Source organism: Elephantulus edwardii, unplaced genomic scaffold (assembly GCF_000299155.1).
Source record: "Elephantulus edwardii isolate Elephantulus edwardi_28Jun2011 unplaced genomic scaffold, EleEdw1.0 scaffold00587, whole genome shotgun sequence".
NCBI classification, from domain to species: Eukaryota; Metazoa; Chordata; class Mammalia; order Macroscelidea; family Macroscelididae; genus Elephantulus; species Elephantulus edwardii.
In genome coordinates, this window is record NW_006400337.1 from 165,811 (window position 1) to 166,463 (window position 653).

A 653-nucleotide genomic window follows, 5' to 3' on the forward strand; every position below is an offset into this window, starting at 1 on the left:
CAGTTTAGAGCCTGTGTTAAGAAAAGGAAGGTAATAAGGAGGTCAGAATTGCTTCCACTGTGGAAATCTGGGCCACTTCAATAGACAGTGTCACAAGCAAGAGCCACAGATAGGCAAGGGAGTAGAGAAGAAGGTCCCATTCACATTCACTTGCTTTAAGTGTGGATCTGAAGGACACTTGGCCCACATCTGGTCCTCAGGGCTAACAGAAGACTGACAAGGTCCAGCTCTCAGGTGGAAACAAAGGAGGATGCTTCAACAATTCAGGTCCTCCCAGAAGAGCCATGGATGAGCATTAACATTGCTGGTAAGTATTTCATTTTTCTCCTGGACAAAAGAGCCTATTATTCGGTCCTGTAAGAATTCTCAGGTAAACTCTCTTCTCGCTATTTCTTAGTTGTTGGAATTGACGGAAACCCTCATAAGCAGTTCTTTACTTCACCTCTGCCTTGCATGTGGAATTCCTAGCTGTAAAACAACCCAATCGTAAATAGAAATTGGTCCAGGAATTAAGAACAATAAATGACATAGTGTTGCCTCTACATCTTGTGGTTCCTAGCCCTTTCTCTATAATAGACAAAGTGCCAGCCAATAAGATTTTTATTTTAAGAATTATCTTCCATCAACAAACGAATGGCTAGAGAAGCTGTGGT